The sequence below is a fragment of the Festucalex cinctus genome, chromosome 13, assembly GCF_051991245.1.
Source record: "Festucalex cinctus isolate MCC-2025b chromosome 13, RoL_Fcin_1.0, whole genome shotgun sequence".
NCBI lineage: Eukaryota > Metazoa > Chordata > Actinopteri > Syngnathiformes > Syngnathidae > Festucalex > Festucalex cinctus.
This window is the reverse complement of record NC_135423.1, coordinates 24,062,837-24,082,604: the sequence shown is the minus strand read 5'-3', so window position 1 is coordinate 24,082,604 and position 19,768 is coordinate 24,062,837.

Below are 19,768 nucleotides of genomic sequence, written 5' to 3'. Positions count from 1 at the left end.
ATGTTGTGAATGCAGGGTGTTAGCGGTTTGATCATCCGGGGTAGAAGCTGTGGCAGGTTCTGTCAATTTAGTCTCTCCTTTGATGGAAGGAAAACGCGTTGGTAAGTGTCCCAACAGCGGAAGAGGGAGCGTGGTAGGTGGTCGGTCTTCACAGATGTCTTGACCATGCGCTACAGGAATCTGCAGTCCTCTGCTGTGCAATTACCAATCAAAATACCAGCTCTGCAGAACTGTTTTGAGGGCACAGGCTGAGTTATGTTTAGAGCCGACCACCTTTGACTAGTACATGAGTGGAGAAATATAATGGTACTGTACTGTATGTAGTCTTCAAAGTGCGATTATGTTGTTAAGTGGTTATTATCTGGAGTCACAGTTGCACTAGTGTAAAAGGTGGATTGATTATTTATTTTACATCTGTATTTTATTTTTTGCATTGGAAAAGTTTGCAAAGCAACTTTCAATCCAACTCCTACAAAAAGCAAAATTTGAAGTATTTAGAAAAATTTTAATTATGAACTTGTTCATTTTTTTCTACCTCGCGTAGAAAAGGAACTTTGTCAACACTCATCATTTGTGTCTCTTACTAGATCCTCAGTTGTCATGTCTTAAAAGTTTCTCTGATATTGTTCTTGATGATTACAATGAGCCTTGTTTTCCTTTTGTGTTTTTCCAATTAAATATCTTTGATTTTGTGAGCACACATGCCTTGCTTAGAATGCTTCCCTGCACATGGGTCCTCTATCCTAGTATGTTCCCCCTGACATAGTTTAAAAATGGATATAGGGAAATGGATTTACTGCAATAATGATTTTCTTGTTGCTCGGTCCCTGTATCACCATTGCCAGATACCACCTTCCGGTAACGTTTGGGACTCCACCAAGGCTAGTCAGTGAACCAGTTCATTACCTTTATGGACAGAATTTCTAGGTGCAGCCGAAGCATTTGGTGGTGTCAGCATCTCAGCTTTTTGCAGAGGATGTAGTATTGTGACCTACAACACATGCTGGGGTGGTTCACAGCCGAATGTGAAGCGGTTGGGATGCAAATCAGCAAGCTCCAAATCAGACCATGAACCTCAGTCAGAAAAGGGTGGAGTGCTCTCTCCAGGTCAGGACTGAGATCCTGACAGGCAGATCGGTGCAGCGTCTGCTGTGATGTGGACTCTTTATCTGTCTGTTGTGGTGAAGGAGCTGAACCGAAATGTGTAGCCCTTGATTTACTGCTTGATCTACATTTCTAGTTCCTACCCCCACTGTCATGACTCGAGTCATGCAGGAGGTTTGTTTGGGGTCTTGTCTCATGTCTGGGTTCACGCCTGGGTCAAGTTTGAGTCCATGACCTGTTAAGTTGAGATCAAGTGTCTGTTTTGTACTGATGTAACAAGCATCAGGTTTCGGCTGGTTTGATGCTATCTGATTGTAACGAACACAAAGTCCGTTACATCGAGTTTGCATGTAGCACTTTAATGTTCATACAGCACTTTGCACAGGTCACTTAAGAGAATGCTAATTTGCACAAGAAAGACTCATGGCATATAATTGATAGGTATTAATTGTACTGTTCGTGATGGCATCCGAGGAGGGCGCCAGCCTGTGGAATAGATATAATGGAGTAAGGTGCAATATTTTTACTGTAGGTTTTTAAATGGGTTATTCTGTCAGGGGGTGGGTGGTGAATGATGTGTATTGTATGTTTTACTTACATGCTCTTGTGTCTATGTGATGTCAAGAATCTTTAATCACGTTACTGGGTCAACAGCAAATCAGATAATTCCATGTCAGTACTGGTACCTACATGTCTAGCTACAACAATGAGATTGATTCACTGTCTATATAAGCTATCTGAGGAATGTGTCTGTTGACGGATTATTGCTCTCTGTTCCTCTGTGCTTCTCCGCAGCCCAAGGGGGCTTGGTGTCTCGCGATTCTCGATGCATTCTCATTGTTTTTCGTTTAGTCAAGTTATGTAAATAAATATTTAAAACCTTATTTGTGTCTGCGCTTTGGGATCTAACTCTTCAGCACACGACACTCACTTATGGTCGCGAGATGTGGTGACCAAAAGAACAAAATCCCAGATACAAGCAGCCAAAATGAGATTCCTCAGCAGGGTGTCCGAGCTCTCCCATGGAGATAAGGTGAGAAGCTCGATCATCCAAGAGCGACCCAGGTGTCAAGCTGGCATAGATAGACAAACAATTAGATATTGATAAGTAAAGTAATAAATATTTTTGGGGCCAATTTAAGTGGATCATTTCCATGTTGCTTCTGTGTGTCACGGCACCCTGGATGAGAATCTCTGCATTAAAGTAAGGGGATAAGAAAAAGATAAAATAGTTTCCTTTAATTGTCCACAAATGGGAAATGCAGGTGTGTAATGTAAATAAATATATGTGTTAAGTGTGTTATTTGACACACTTCGTGAGAGATTCAGACTGTTCAAAATATTCATTTATTTATGTAATTATTTATTGATTGATTGATGGATTTAGTTATTTATTGATTGATATTTTTATGGAAAAAGGAAAATGAGGATTTTTTTTTTTTTTTGGTCCATCCATTTTCTTAACCGCTTATTTTAAAACACACTACTCAGCTACTGTATTTCTTCCCATGTTCACATGATCAACGAGCTAACACAAGCGCCCGGCAAACAGTATATCCATTTTTATACAGCTATGTCTCTCTTGTGGAGGTGCACAGTTTATCTCTGCCAAGAATGTTGTTGGAACACATTTATTTGGCAACTGAGTGCAGAGCTGTTTAGTACGCAAGTTGGGCCCATTAACCCACAAGTGTAGGGGTGTGTGCGTGTGTGAGCGAGAGAGACTGTGTGAAAGACACATGGGTGATTTGGGATGCGTTATTCCTCAGAGAAGAACTTGTGCTTATCTGGAAAAGCACATGGCCTTTTTGTATCCTGACTCACAGCCAAGGCAGGCATAACCAAAAAAGGGCATGGATAAGTTGAAACCGCAAGGATGGAAAAAATTTCATTTGTTTTTGGTGATGAATTTGTTGACGTTTTCTCACTTTCACGTCATGGGGTGTTACGTCATCACAATGGCTTTAGTGATGGCAAGCGGGAGTGTGATGATGAATTCCCAATACAGCTTGTCCTCATTAGGCTGGCGGGTGAGTTGAAGATCCACTAGCCCAAAAATGGTCATCAACATGTAAAAGAGTGTAAACAAAGTAACGCGTTGATTTCATTTATTCAAATTAGCCACACAGTCGTTTTTAATCACAAAATTATCTCAGTTGAGGATGCTGACAAAACTCTACATCTAAAGGTCTAAATTGTCCTCTTTGATATGATCCTCTCCTTTACATGAGCCAACATGTTGCGAAGGAAACAAAAGATCCTTCTTCACGCTACTGTTGTCTGTTTCTGACTTTATCTTAGTACTGAGAAGTGTAAAACTGAAAATACAGACGAACAAGTCGAAATAAATAATAATAGTAAAAGATTAAGAATGGAATGACAGCAAAAGGGACTGCTTGTAAGCGGAGTACTGCACACTCATTACCAAAAACATCGTCAAAGGAATGGCTGATGTCTTATTATTAAGTGTGGTTATCTTACATGATCCTCTTGAAACTATGCATTCCCAAAGGACTTCAGGTGAAAAGCAGACTACAACCTGGCCCATTCACGCTCACAATAATGCAAATTCAATTTATTTCAAGGCACCTTTTCATCTCACACAAAAACACAATACAATGAATTTAGGTTAAAAATCCAAGAAAACAAGATGAATGTTCATGTTATATTCACAGTGTGACTGAGTGGGAATGAACACAAGCAGCCTGCATGGAAGTCAGGCAAGTGAACCACTCCAACATTAATGACTTAATTTAGACTTAATGTTTAAATATTCGATACAGCATACAAAAAGGATAATTGTTTCATTGTGGACCTGATTGTTCAGAAACATGAACTAACAACTGTGAAGTGGGATGGTTTATCTTGGCAAAGGAGAAGTTCTCATCCATCCATCCATCCATCCATCCATCCATCCATCCATCCATTTTCTTGACCACTTATTCCTCACAAGGGTCGCGGGGGCTGCTGGCGCCTATCTTAGCTGGCTCTGGGAAGTAGGCAGGGGACACCCTGAACTGTTTGCCAGCCAATCGCAGGGCACACAGAGACGAACAACCATCCACATTCACAAGCACACCTAGGGACAATTCAGAGCACCCAATTAACCTGCCATGCATGTCTTTGGAATGTGGGAGGAGACCAGAGTACCCGGAGAAGACCGAGAAGTTCTCACTATGACTAATTTAGACTGGTTTGTGAAAAAATATTTGAGAAATGGTGATATTGTATTGTGTATGTGGAAACAGTTTTAGATCTTTGAGTTCATCTCATAAAAATTGGAGCAAAAACAAAAGTGTTGCGTTTATATCTATTGAGTATAGTAACTCACAATATTGTGAATTATTTCTATAAAAAAAAAATAATCCCAAGTTAAATTAGAGAATGCTGCACTGCATACAAAAACTGCACAGCTTCATGTGCATTTCTGCCCACCCATCTTTGTTTCAACCAGTTAGGAAGAAGCTGCTATCAGCTCAGTTATTTGAGTTGTTTCCCATGTTTTCCTTTGTTTGATGACTAGGATTGTTCACCTTCAACCACCAGGATCATTTCCCCTCTGTTTCTCTCCTGCTATCTTTCTTTCTGCCTGCCTGCCTCCTCGCTGGCAGCAGACCATCCAACCTGCTCACTCCTCTCTGCTGATTCCTACCAGACTCTGTTGACACAATTCATCCCTGACAACTAATCAGGATTTTATCCCTCTGTTTCTACTTTTCATCTTTTTGTCTCATTAAAAGGCACTTTGAGAAGGATTATCAGCAGGAGGGATTCAGTTTATGTGAAAATCATACAGTCAAAATTGGAGCACAATGATTAGTCTAAGAAATCACAGTCGTCCTTTTATGGCCATTTCATCAAGAAACTTTTCCATGTCTTTTTTTTTGTTCTCTCCTTTCGTCTTTCTTTCGCTTTCTTTTTTTTGTGGAACAACTGTTCCCCACCTATTGCTTGTGGACTCCCTCATCCATCCTTTCTTTTCTCCTTCTTTCTTCTTCTATTCTTTTTTTTCCTGCCTCATCAATCAGGTCCAATTCATTCATTGTCCTCTGTTCGCTCCCTGCTGGCTTTCTGTGTTCTCTGGGACTTTTTTTTCATTAGAGGAGAGGATATGAGTTGGGGTGATTCCTTGATTGCTCCAGTGTATGTGAGAGGCCTATAAATCTATCATCACGTCTCGTTAAACACACACACGCGTGCGCACGCACGCACATTGTAAGTATTTAAGCTGGCCTTCAGAGGTAACCATTCACACCCACAAGGGGAAAGCTTAAGAGTTCATAAGAGTGAAAAGCTCAAGTGTCTTTGAATGATCTAATGATAGGAGAGCGTCCGTTCAACCTGTCAAAACATGAAAAGTGTATCAGCTCTCATAGCTGAGGTGAGACAACATGACCTCTTACTCTGTTGGGTCGTTCACAAGAGATCGCTTTCAAATGAAGTGCATAACCTTTAAAAACAGGTTTCAAAGTGGAGTTTTTTTGGGGGGGTTTACGCTGATGTTATTCTCCATTTCTATAGTATGACAAGATGCACCATTTCAAAAACTCGTACATGCATATGTCACATTCATTCATTAATATCATAACAATGTGTGTGTGGTTGTGTATGCGTGTGTGTGTCACTAAAGATGATGATGATCTTAATAACACTTCTCCAGTGGGGTTACTCTAACCACCTGAGACAGATTACTCCCATAAGACAAATTCTTAGCAAAGTATTACAAATAGGATATGTATGGTTTTGGATAACATGTACATTGCACTTTTCTTATGAGAGACTGTATATAAGAGACAACTGTTTTTAGAAGTTTGAAGCTTGAAGTTTATTGAACATATGCATATATACATATATAATTATATAAACACATAAACAAACAAAGAAAGTTAAAAGTAAAAAATAAAAGAAACATCCAATAAATATCGATGTATATGTTCAAGGGAGTAGGAAGAAGTTGAAAACTTATCCAGTCCTACCCCTTATTCTTCATATCCTATCACTTATTTATAATAAATTACATTCTAATAAAAGAAAATATAATCCTACTCGTATAAAAAAAATAAAAAATAAATAGAAAAATAGAAAATACACAATAGTAACACACATATATACAAATTTCATTACACTCATATCAATACATCAAAGAAAAATAAGTAAACGAATAAATCATTTCTACAATCTTCTTAACTCATATCTGATTTAAATAATAATATTGAACTTTACTTTTAAACATTTTTTTAAATTCAACAAGTGAATTACATCTTTTCAGGTCAGTTCCCAAGTTATTCCACAAATTAACTCCTTTAACGGAGACACACCTTTGCTTAATATTTGTTCTTGCTTTGGGTTTTTTGTATACACTTGTACCCCTTATCTCATAAGGACAGTTTCTAATTTCAAACAACTTTTGAGTACTGTGGCAGAGTAGATTATTGTATACTTTATACATTATTTGTGCTATTTTAAACTCAACCAAGTCATAAAATTTCATTGTATTTAATTTAATAAATAGTGGATGTGTTGATTCTGTATATTTTGATCTATTAATAATCCTTATGGCTCTTTTTTGCAATTTAAAAACAGTGTCGGTATTTGTTTTATATGTATTACCCCAAATTTCCACACAATAGGTCAAATATGGTAATAATAATGTATTATATAATGTATATAGTGAATTCATATTCAGGGCCTCCTTGGTTTTATAGAGTATCCCTATGATTTTTGACATTTTCCTTTTAACATTTTCTATGTGTGGTTTCCAACTTAATTTATCATCAATAACTACTCCAAGGAATTTATTTTCATACACCCTTTCTATTTCAATTAAATTCACCATAATTTTAACTTGATGAGTGATTGGTCTAGTACCGAAAACTATGAACTTGGTTTTATTTAAATTTAATGATAATTTATTCATATCAAACCAATTTTTTATTGTACTTAATTCATACTCCACAGTAGTCAGAAGCTGCTTCAAGTTGTCTCAAGAACAGTAGAAAGTTGTATCATCCGCAAACAAGACACTCTTGAGTATTTTCGAGACACAACAGATATCATTCATATACAATATAAATAATTTAGGGCCCAGCACAGACCCCTGAGGAACTCCATGAGTAATCTTCAGTTGTTTTGAATTTGTATTATTAAACTGCACATACTGATATCCATCATCCAAATAACTTTTTATCCATTTATATGCTAAGCCTCTTATACCATATTTCACTAATTTATTCATTAATATAGAATGGTCTATGGTGTCAAATGCTTTCTTTAGATCCATAAATATCCCAACAGTAAATTTTTTATTGTCTATGTTGGTAGCTATTTCCTCTACAAGTTCCATGACTGCCATTGAGGTGGTCCGTTTTTCTCTAAAACCGTACTGATATTCACTCAAAATCTTATGTTTCTCAATAAAATTATCCAGTCTATATAAAAATAATTTTTCTAGAATTTTTGAGAACTGTGGCAACAATGATATTGGTCTATAGTTACTAAATATATGTCTATCCCCACTTTTGTAAATAGGAATTACTTTTGCTATTTTCATTTTTGATGGAAATATACCAGTTTGGAAAGACAAATTACAAATATATGTAAAAGGTTTTACAACATATTCTATAATACTTTTTACCAGTGTCATATCAATATTAAAATAGTTGGTAGACTTTTTATTTTTTAATGTTTTTACAACATTTAATACTTCAATATCATTAACACCATTTAAGAACATAGTTGATGAATTATTTACAACGTACTTATCTATTTCATGTTTATTTCTTGTATCTGGAATTTCATTTGCCAAATTACTACCCACATCAACTAAATATTCATTGAAGTTATTGACTATGTCTGAAATTTTATCGATTACACTGTCTTTATCTTTTATAAAATATTCTGGATAATTTATTTTTTTAGATCTATTTTTAATTACATCATTTAGTATTTTCCATATTTCTTGCATATTGTTTTTATTCTGCTCTAGTAATGCATGGTAATGATCTTTCTTCCTTATACGTATAATAATTAATAATTTGTTTTTATAGGTCTTATACTTTGTTTCAGATTCCATAGTTCTTGTTTTAAGAAATCTTTTATATAAAATATTTTTCTTTTTACATGCATTTTCTATCCCCTTTGTCATCCATACCTTATTTGGACCTTTATACTTCCTTTTAATTTGAACTATTGGGCAGTGTTTATTGTATAAAAAGTTAATTGTTGACTGGAATTCACTATATGCAGTGTTAGGATCGTTTTTTGAATAGACCTCAGACCAGTTATGCTTTTCTAGGTCCAGCTTAAAGGCAGCCATGGACCTAGGTGTTGTTAATCTTTTTTCAATTGTGTAAGTTGACGGCTTCATAATTTTTTTATCAAAATAATCATGGAGAACTGCAAAGACCGGAAGATGATCACTTATATCATTAATAAGGAGTCCACTTTCTATTTTAAAATCTATTTTATTTATAAATATATTATCTATTAGTGTAGCTGTATCAATTGTTATTCTACTTGGTTTCGTAATGACAGGGAATAAACTGTTACTATACATCATATTTATAAAGTCGGTTGTTTTCTGGTGTCCATTAGGATTTAACAGGTCAATGTTAAAATCACCACACATTATTCGTGTTTTTTTATCATTTGTATAACTAAGAATTTCTACTAGTTTATCGTTAAATGTGTCAAGACATGACCCAGGTGTCCTATATATACAACTTATAATTACATTTGGTACATTTTTTATATGTACTTCAATTGTCACACATTCCATTACGTTATCCATGGCAGTTGTCAGATGTTCAACTTTACTACATTTAAAAACCTTATCGACATAAATTGCAACCCCTCCTCCTCTTCTGTTTTCCCTATTCATTGTAAACAGTTCATATCCTTCCATCTCAATATCATTTGTTATCTCATTTTCAAGCCATGTCTCTGATATGGCTATTACATGGAATTTGTTAATTTTACGCAAGCATTCTTTAATTTCTGCAACATTTTTATGTAGACTTCTACTATTAAAATGTATAATTGAGAGTGCATAACAATCATTATCTATATTTACATTTAATTGTTCATTTGTATAATACTCACAAACGATATCATAATTGTTGCTACCAAAAAATGTATCTGGGTCAAGGGTATTTTCTAGATCAGATATCTTATGTTCCGTATAATCAAATATTTTAAGGTTATTTCCCTTTGTGTACAAATTTGCCATTTTGTAGATCTTAGTCAAGTATACTATACCCAGCATACTATATATTCTTTCAGTTTATTAGTGAGTTGCGTTGGTCATGATGTCTTGATGTGCTTGTTCGAGGGTGAATTATCAGTTTGTCATATCTTATGTAGGCAATCTCTCCTCTCTCTCGTGCTTCTTTCATTTTTGGTATGAGTTCTTTCCGTTTTTCCCTAACAGTGTCAGTAAAGTCCTCGTTAATGTATATTTTTGTACCCTTGAGATTTTTTTGCTTTTTGTAGGATTTTTGTTTTGTCTTTGTGTTTTTCAACTGTAACAGCTATTGACCTTGGTCTGTTCCTCCCAATTTCAGGTTTGCCTTTGCGATGTACCTGCTCCAATTCTATCGTCTCCATCTGTAGCTTCTCTTTAAACATCTTCATCACTTTCGCTTCGGTGTCTGTCCATGTTTCTCCCGGTGTTTCTTCTATTCCTTCTATAATCAGATTATTTCTCTTTGACTGTCCTTCCGGGTATTCAATTTTTTCATTTAGAATGTGTAAACTGTCACGTATCTTATAGATTTCTGTTTGCGTAGTTTTACTGTTTTCCGTGTTTTGAATTTGAGTCATTTTGAGCTCATCCACTTCCTTTTGTGTATATTGTAGACTTCCCTTTATTTCTTGTATTTCCCGGGTGATGTTGTCAAGCCTTGCATTATTTGAGTCCAATATTATTTTAACAAAACCTTTGAATTGTTCCTGCTGCTGACTTAGTAATGTATTGAATAGTTCATTTTGTTGTTGCAGTAGTGTGTTTACCTGTGTGAGTGTTAGATAGTCATCCTCCGGTTTTGAGTCCGGTCTTTGTTTTGGTGGCATGATGCGAAATCGGCGATGTAGGCCTGTCGAGCAGCGGCGATGGCAGAATCAGCTATGCCGGTCCGTCGAGCGGCGGCAACGGCAGAGCCAGACAGACAGTCTCGGCCAGCCGCGGCGACGGCGGACCCAGCAGTACAGGCCCGCAGAGCCGCAACAACGGTGGAGCCAACCAGGCAGGCCCGGGAGCAGACGTGGAGCCAACCAGGCAGGCCCGGCTAGCAGCCCCGGCGAGCAGCGGCGACGGCAGCACCGGCGACACAGACCCGCAGAGTGGCCGCAATGGAGCCAAACCAGGCAGGCCCGTTGAGCAACGGTGGAGCCAACCAGACAGGCCCGGCGAGCAACGGTGGAGCCAACCAAACAGGCGCGGCGAGCAGCAGCGACGGCTGAACCAGCAACGATGGAGCCAAACCAGGCCAAGCAGGCCCAACAGCGAGCAGGCCCAGCGGCAAGCAGGCCCGGCGAACAGGCCTAGCGAGCAGGCGCAGCGGCGACGGCAGCACCAGCAGCGGCGACGGCAGCACCAGCAGCGGCGACGGCAGCACCAGCAGCGGCGACGGCAGCACCAACAGCGGCGACGGCAGCACCAGCAGCGGCGACGGCCGCAGCAGCAGCGGCGACGGCAGCACCGGCGGCGGCGACGGCAGCACCGGCAGCGGCAACGGCGGCAGCGGCAACGGCGGCACCGGCAACGGCGGCACCGGCAACGGCGGCAGCACCAGCAGCGGCAACGGCGGCAGCACCAGCAGCGTCAGTGGGTGGAGAGAAGCTATGAAATACTTGTTGGGAAACGTGAGTGTCAGAAACTCAACTCCATCCCAGCATTGCATCCCAGAAAGTATAATTTGCTGCAAATTTCAGGAGAATTTCAACAAGTTGATCTTGCTTGAATATCACTGGTGGTGTAACGGTAAATGCTGCTCCCTTTCAAAAAAAAAAAAAAAATGTAAAAAAAAAAAAAAAGCACAATAAAGTTAATAAAAGTGTTTTGAAAAGCAAAAAGTCAAAGGTTTTTCAGGATTTTGGGGTGGCACTTAACACGTGTGTTTGGTTGAAAACAAAAAGAGAGATTAAAAACAAAGTACAGACAAATGACATGGGCCATGTCAAATGTTTATTTTAGTTTATGCCGTAGGCCGCTAAAAAAAAAAAGAAAAAGAAAAAGAAAAAAAAAGATAGCTATAGTTTGAACACCCCGATATCTCTGGTTGTAGTCATGTCTGCCGTTTTAACTCATTTGCTCCCAAAAACATATAAATACTAAAAAAAAAACAGGTGGCAGCAGAGCAAAGGAGATCAACCGGGGCCATGTTGAAAAAAAGCTAATTTACTCATATTTCTAAATAGATTTGTGAAAATTTCTTAAACTTAGCTACATTCTAATGCCAAAACGGAAACAGATAGAAATATACTTTTTTTTTTTTTCTTCTGATGACAGAAGAGACTTTAATCTTTCTTTTGATAGGTTCCATATTTTTATAGCAATAGGACACAATATTCTGTGGGCCTTTCAAAATCAGTCAAAATCCAGTAAAACAGCCAGGAGCGAACAGGATTGCTTCTGTGAAAATGGCGGCGAGCGAATGAGTTAAAAAAACCTCAGCAGTTACACTTGACCTCAGTGCATTTCCCTTCTTTCTTTCTTTCTTTCTTTCTTTCTTTCTTTCTTTCTTTCTTTCTTTCTTTCTTTTGGGGACCAGAATACAATACAATTCTTTTATATGTCAAAATCAAGAATCAAGCAGATTACATCCACATATTATTAACATGTTTTAGTGACAAAAAGAATCACATCGGTATAGGATCAGTATTGGCCAATCCTCGAGGGTGCAGTTATATGTAAAAGTGGTATTGAGCAATCTCTACGAAGTGGGTTCAATTGTTGGGCAGTGCCACATACAGCCTTTGTCGGTCCCAAGCATGGATTTAAAAAACAAACAAACAAACAAACAAACAAAAAAGAATCTCAGTTGTCAGGATGGGCATCCTCATAAAAACAATGCTAAATCATGTAGCTGACTTGCTGCGGCAACCCCTGATGTCACAAGCTGAGTCGCATCAATTTCTGTATCTTTAAAGGGGAATCCTTTCATCATGCTCTGGTTGTTCTTCTTGATCGCTGTCATTTATCTGGCCGTGAGACAACCTGGATGACATATCTGTTTTAAACAACTTCCCATTACCACAATGTCACAAATCTGTAAGTGAATTGAAAGTGATAAACAAAAAAGCTTTTTTGTGGTGATGGATGCTCACTTTATAAACTAAACTCTAATGTGGGATACTTGGGAAGAATGCTTTGAACAAAATCTGACATTCAGTACTCACTCACTGCTTGCACACATTCATCATGTTACCAACATGCTTGGTTTCCACCTTTTTTTTTTTTTTTCTTTTCTTTTTTTTTATATTACACAAGTTTCCACTGAAGTTAATTCAAAAATGTTCACCTCCCTTCTACAAGTGATTATGCCCCAATTCCCTTATGTATATTATTTTCTAATTTAACCTTCATTTAACCAGGTTGACAACCATTTCTCATTTACAATGGCAGCATTAGAGGCAGCTAGCCTTCTTAGAAACGATGAAACCAACAGAAACAAGACAGCTTTCAAATTCTCTCTCAAAAAGAACAAAAAAAACAAACAAACAAAAAAACGAACAAAGTTGATGTTAAAAACCTGCAATTCCAATTGAAATTGGAAAAGAAGCAATTATTTTGTCTGTCAAACGTTAAAAGTATTAAAACGTTTAGTTTACTGTGCAACGCGAGCTTTGCTGTTATGAAGGAATACACCACAAAACAATGCACAACTGCTCAAGCTTTTCCAGTCGGTTAGTGTCTTTTCCATGGAATCAGGTGGAAATTGGTTATTGGTTATCTTGTTCTTGAATCCAGCTCTAATCATATTAAACATAATTAGCAAACAACAAAATTGTGGCTAATGAAAATAGTGAGTGGCTATGCTGGGAAACCACTAGCCACAGTGGTTAGTGAACAATAAAAAATAAATAAATAAATAATTAAATAAAATAGTGGAAAGCCGTGATTGGAGGTTAGCTGATGACGTAGATATAGAAGAAATGTTTTAAGTCCGTATGCCACTGAGGGTATGAATGTTTGTGAAGGTACCGAATGTTGATGTGAGTTGTTGTTCAAAATTTCCTCGCAACAAGAAAAACCATTAAACCACTTGACTAATACCGATTGCCGTCATTTAGCCAACATTGCGACCTTGAATGAACCCTGACGAGAAATCAAAATATGCTCTAAGGATACACATTTTCGCCAAATCAATTCTGTTCATGCTATCCAACTTCTGGTATGAAGAAAAACTAGTAGGAACTGAAAAAAACAAGCAAAAATAATAAACAATATTTTAATGTGTCATGCATTAGTAACACCACTGATTTGAAAGCCAGCCAAGGACAATGGCCACCGCCTTGTCTTCTTGTAGTCCTACTGAGTTTTTGGAGTCGTGGATTATTTCACAAGACACTTTTTATGTGTTTAGTCAGTGCGCAAAAGATGTTGGCTGGTTACAATTAATTGTGACGTGGTAATAATGATATTCTTTTCCCAGATTTGTCATCTGACCAACACTGGCTCATGAACAGCAATCCAGATCCAACTTGATTGATTGCAGTGTATACAAGTTGAATTAATTAATGACTCCAACTTTCAAAGGTTCGATCAGAGTGAGAGTAATATGTTTACGTGAATTTTAAAAGTCTGATTAATTGATTTAAATAAATCAATGTTAGATTTTTTTATTCTAATATATGTAAACATATTGATTGTTCCATTTGTGAATCAATTGTGATTAAAATGTGTATGTTCTGAGGATTTGTTTTTCATTTTGATGTCAAAAGCCTCCCTCACTTCAAGCTGGTGCACATCAATGAGTAAGGAGTCAACAGTCACAGGAGTTCATGTTGTACTCGTGAGTGCCATGAGAAGACATTTCAATTAGCCTCAAATGATTTATTTTTCTAATCCAACTTGATAAAAGCAAACCGATATGAATCATCAAACCACTGGCTCTAACATCAGTAATCCTCCATGACCTCGTTTTAATTTAGTTGTCTCTTTTAAAGCGCATAGATCTTAATTATACAATGTTGTTTATGCGCCCTACATTTTCTTTATAAACTGGTTGTTGAAAACGCAGAATTATGAATTTTTCAACTTCCTCTAATGTCATCTACAAAGGGCATTGAACTGTGAGTCACTCCTTATGACCCATTCTGAAAAATAAAGAAAAACGAGCAATTGAGAAACCTCCTGCACAGGCCATTCTTTTAAATTCATTCATCATTTACATGTACTGCATATTACACTCAACAAAAAGAGAAACATAAATTTGCTATTTCAGTTGTTCCAGACTGTATGGAAACGCTTTTAGTTTTGTTTGTCACTACACATTAAAGCTACATGTGACTACACAATCCTGTCAGGGGATCTGAACTTGAAGTTTGCTCAGCTCCAAATTAGAATGTCATGTAACATTAAGATAGTTAATATTCAAACTGATTTTTTATTTTTTTTTTGCAAATGTTTACTTATTTTGAATTTGATGCCTGCAACAAGGGGCAGCACGGTGGATGACTGGTTAACACGTCTGCCTCCCAGTTTTGAGGACTTGGGTTCGAGACTTGGGTGGAGTTTGCATGTTCTCCCCGTGCCTGCGTGGATCTTCTCCAGGTACTCAGGTCTCCTCCCACATTCTAAAGACATGCATGGCAGGTTGATTAGGTTGATTGTGAGTGTGGATGGTTGTTTGTCTCTGTACGCACTGCGATTGGCTGGCAACCAGTCCAGAGTGTACCCTGTCTACTGCCCAAAGCCAGCTGGGATCCAGCTGAGCTCCAGCACCCTTGTGAGGAATAAGCGGTCAGGAAAATGGATGGATGGATGCCTGCAACATGTTCCAAAAAGCTGGGACAGTGACATGTTTACCACTGTGTTACATCACCTTTAATTTTAACAATACTTTATAAGCATTTGGGAACTGAGGACACTAATTGTTGTAAAAGGAATTGTTTCCCATTCTTACTTAATGTACAACTTCAGTTGCTTAGGAGTCCGAGGTTGAAATGTGGACTTGTCATGACCACAGCACACTTTTACACTTTGTGTCAGTCCATCTCAGATGGTTGCTATATGGCTAAATGGAGTTTTGGCTTAAATATTAACATCCAATTATGTTGACAGTGGTCTTCTGAAGTGATCCTGAGCCCTCAATATCTTTTATATGATTTTTTATTTATTTATTGTAATGCCTTTGCTTTTCGCCCTTGTTGCCTCAGATTCTGTAGATGATAAAATCCCTAAATTTCCTGCAATTTGTATGTTGATAAATGTTCTTCAGCTTTTGGACTATTTGCATAAAGACGTTTTCGCCTCATCCTTGCTCGTGAACAACTGAGCCTTTTGGTGATGCCCAATTTTCACACTCACCTATTTCCAATTAACCTGTTCACCTGTGAAATGTTCCACACGTGTTTTTGAGCATTCCTTTGCCAGTCTTTTGTTGATTTGTTGCCCATTTTTTTTGGAACATGATAGATTTTGTTTCAAAAGTACTACTGGTATCGGTTCTTGGTATCTTCTCTAAAGACTGTAATCAGATCCATGATGTAGATATTGGATTTAATTTAGATCAATTAATGCAGTGCAATCAAATTAAAAGAAATCGTTTTCCTTGTCCCATGACTGAAAAAATAGAATCATAATTATTATTACTAATATCAGTAAACTAAAAAGTGCAATAAAAATTGTGCAAGTACACCACATGAACGCAGCGGAGGTGAAGGCTGCTCCTTGAAATGAAATCAGGATAACATGTCATAATTTGTTTTGTTTACCTGATAGCTTAACATGCTGGTCTTGAATGGGATGCAGTTTTTAAAAGCAGATACGAAACAGAGCGCTCTGCTGTGTTCCAAACCCACCATTTTTTTTTTCTTTTACCCATGTGAGTATTGTTATTGCAGTCAGTGACGCAGTGTAGCGTAAAACCACTGCTTCAAACCACACTTAATCACACACTGCAGCACAGAGTAAATATCTAATCACACTCACAGGACTGCTTGAATGCTGATGCACACACAAATGTGCTTATCTCTCTCTCACACGCACACACACATGCAGACACCAGTCTCTCACATCTGGAAGGGAAATTCCATCGTTTTCCACTTTGGGCAGTGGTCGGAAACACTCACGCACACAAATCAGTGTTTGTGATCTATCTCAATGCCATGCCTCAACAAATTCAATCAGAAGGGGGCTTGAGCTTTTTGTATGCTGTTGTTTTATTTTTCTTTACTCTCCCGTTGTAGTACTTCTCAGGCTGCCTCTGGCAGGTATTTACACAAAATCTCTCTCTCTCTCTCTCTCTCTCTCTCTCTCTCTCTCTCTCTCTCTCTCTCTCTCTCTCTCTCTCTCTCTCTCTCTCTTTCTTTCTTTCTTTCTTTCTTTCTTTCTTTCTTTCTTTCTTTGTGTTTTTCACTGACCACAAATAAAACTTAGACATCCAGGTACAGACATTGTTTTGTGCAAAAAGCAGGGTTTGCTTCGCAAATGCAAATGAAAATGCAAAAAATAAAATAAAAATGCACTCACAATGTTGACTTTGTCATACCAAAGCATGTGTGTGTGTATATATATATATATATATATATATATATATATATATATATATATATATATATATATATATATATATATATATAATATATCATTTGACCATGTGTTTATAGTTGAATTAAGAAATACATCGTATTCTTACAGTTTTTTTTTGTTTTTTTGTTTTTTTTACGATTGCATAAACACTAAAAACAAAACAGAATTACATAATTATCAACACATTACACTGATGGAGTAAAAAAATTGGACCAGATTTTTACCACTATAAACACAGTCAGCCTCACACTTTTTTTCAGAACAACACACACAATGATTTGCGAAACACTGAACACACTTTTATACATAAGACACAGAGGTAGCTTATGTCATAAAGTCACTTCCTTGCAATTCCAAATCATTGACTGACAAATTACCATACTCGTGAGCCAGTTGATTAAACACGCACGTGAGCTGTTTCAAGACGATTGCTTTATTGTAGACAAACCAATCATGTTTGAACACTGCAAAATGCAGCAGGTAAGTTCATCTGCTTTCAACCAAAACAGAAGAAGTCAGGGGAAGAAAAATGAGTATGAGAGGGGGAATCCGTGAAGGACAAGTAGGAGGTAGAGGTTGAGGAAGAACAGAAATATGAGGAGAACATTCTCAAAGAAGAGGAGCAAATTTGTCAAAATTTATGCAACACTAGTTGATAATGAGGGCGGCACGGTGTGGTAGTGGTTAGCACGTCCGCCTCCCAGTTCTGAGGACTCTGGTTCGAGTCCAGGCTCCGGCCTTCCTGGGTGGAGTTTGCATGTTCTCTCCGTGAGGAATAAGCGCTCAAGAAAATGGATGGATGGATAGTTGATAATGTCATCAACCACGGATTGATGCTGAGGGAGGCCTTCCAACAAGACATCCATCCATCCATTTTCTTGACTACTTACTCCTCACAAGGGTAGCGGGGAGTGCTGGAGCCTATCTCAGCTGGCTTTGGGCAGTAGGCGGGGTACACCCTGGACTGGTTGCCAGCCAATCGCAGGGCACACAGAGACGAACAACCATCCACACTCACAAACACACCTAGGGACAATTGGGAGGGCCCAATTCACCTGCCATGCATGTCTTTGGAATGTGGGAGGAGACCGGAGTACCCGGAGAAGACCCACACAGGCACGGGGAGAACATGCAAACTCCACCCAGGAAGGCCGGAATCTGGACTCAAACCCGAATCCTCAGAACTGGGAGGCAGATGTGTTAACCAGTCAACCCTCCAACAAGACAATGGGTTAAAAAATAAAAATAAAAAAATCCAATGATGATTTTGCCTACGATGTTGATGAAATTTGCTGGTCAGATCTAACTAAGCCAAGGGTAGGGCAACCCCGGTCCTAGATAGCCGCAGTCTTGCGTGTTTTAGATGTCTCCTTCCTCCAACACAGGTGATTCAAATGACCAACTCATCAGCAAGCTCTGGAGAAGCCTGATAGCGCCTATGTTGGAGGAGGGCTGCAGATCTCTGGGACCAGAGTTGCTGATTTATTTAATTTATTTTATTCTTTTTCTTGCGATTGCCTGGCAACAACCAGTTCAGGGTGTACCCCGCCTACTGCCCGAAGCCAACTGGGATAGGCTCCAGCACTTCCCCACGACCCTTGTGAGGTGCAAGCGGTTAAGAAAATGGATGGCTGGATTATTATTTTTTCTTTTTTCAAACAGTAAATTTAATCTGTACTGGAAGTACAGTATTTTTATTGGTCTTACAGTTCTGGGCCACATTTTGTTGTGATTGGCTATCTTGACTGGTTTGGTTATATGAAGAAAAATGAATCCTATTTTCAATAGTGTGTAGAATGTATCTTGTGTTTGACTGATTTATCATATTGTGTATTTGTACTTTCTTCGTGTACTTTGCTTACAGTAACTGCTAAAAGTTTATTACAGTTTTTCTTGATGGCACACGTTTTCTGAAAGCATGGTCCATATTCTCATAACTCTACACACAAATCCAGAAAACACACACGCCTTCATTCCTCCTACAAAAGAACACTTTACATTCAAAATAATACAATTTCTTCTCAAAATGCTATTTTGTTGTCAAATGACACACAAACCATCATAAGACACTTACATGACCCAGCTGAACACTGATGACCACAGTGTAACACACTTGACACCAAACTCCATGATGAATGGAAAACACATTTCTTCATTCATACAGTTCACATTCCTTCAAATTGTACACACAAACCTGAAAACCTCACATACAAAAAGCTAGAACTGACGCTCCCTTTTCAAGATGACTCTTTGCCGGCGAAACGGAACTCGTGTTCTCATTTGGTACACACAGCCACATCCTTGGATGACACACACATACCAGTCAATTGATACACAAAGCTCAGCATTTGCTGCACACAACCAACCATTCATTCACAGCACACTGAAGTTGTGTGTTACCAACTGTCAAAAACTGTAAACCATGTGATGACTCAGCGAGTATAGCAAGGCAAGTACATTCAACATTTTGACTGGCAGTGTGTTCTTTGTGAAAACAACTGTTTTTCTTCATGAAAAGTTATGTTTATAGCAGAGAATTGTGTGTAGCGTTTTGAAAAACGTGTGTTTTAGAACGTTGAACTGAGTTTAAAGCAGGAATTGCGTTTTTATGGTTTAGTGGAAGTGGTTAAGTGATTTGGTACATGAGTTACATGTTGTGGTAACTGTCTCAGGTACCAGAAATAGTGTGTTAATAGTGTGAAAAAATGTAAGCTAAACAATGCAGTATGTAACTGGTTCAAACATAGTTAAACCTTATGACACTTGTGTATGTCATATGGGAACATAAGATGGTTTATATATGTGTGTTTAGAGTTTTGACAAGAGTAATTCCTTTTGCACAGGATGTGAGATGTTCTGCATCTCGTGTGCATGGTTGTGCTAATTGCGTGTAAGATTTTTAAAATCCGA